A 629-nucleotide genomic window follows, 5' to 3' on the forward strand; every position below is an offset into this window, starting at 1 on the left:
CCGCGCTATCTGATGCCGCCGTCCGCTATCAGTGCAGAGGTTCCGACCATCTCTCCCTACGCCGCATCTGGTGCCCCTGCGCCTCCGTCGCAGTCGTCGCACCCTCAGCAGTACCCCCCACAGGACCCATACGGCGGCGATCGGGGCGGCATGCACCCCCCGGGTCGGTACGACGACGACTATGACGGCGGCAACCGCAACCGGCGCCAGGGCAGGGGGGAGCCGCCGCTGGGAGGCGGTCCGCCGGCGCTGCCGCAGCAGCCCGCGCACAGTGGTGCTCCACCGTCGAGCGCGCCGCGCTATCTGATGCCGCCGTCCGCTATCAGTGCAGAGGTTCCGACCATCTCTCCCTACGCCGCATCTGGTGCCCCTGCGCCTCCGTCGCAGTCGTCGCACCCTCAGCAGTACCCCCCACAGGACCCATACGGCGGCGATCGGGGCGGCATGCACCCCCCGGGTCGGTACGACGACGACTATGACGGCGGCAGCCGCAACCGGCGCCAGGGCAGGGGGGAACGCGGTCACCGCGGCGGCGGTGGGCGCGAGCGTGGCGGCGACCGTCATGACCGTGGCGAGCGCCCCGAGCGGAGCAGTCGCCGTGGCGGCGGCCGTCACCGAGACGAGGCCCA

This window comes from Leishmania donovani, chromosome 30, assembly GCF_000227135.1.
Source record: "Leishmania donovani BPK282A1 complete genome, chromosome 30".
In the NCBI taxonomy this organism is placed as follows: Eukaryota; Euglenozoa; class Kinetoplastea; order Trypanosomatida; family Trypanosomatidae; genus Leishmania; species Leishmania donovani.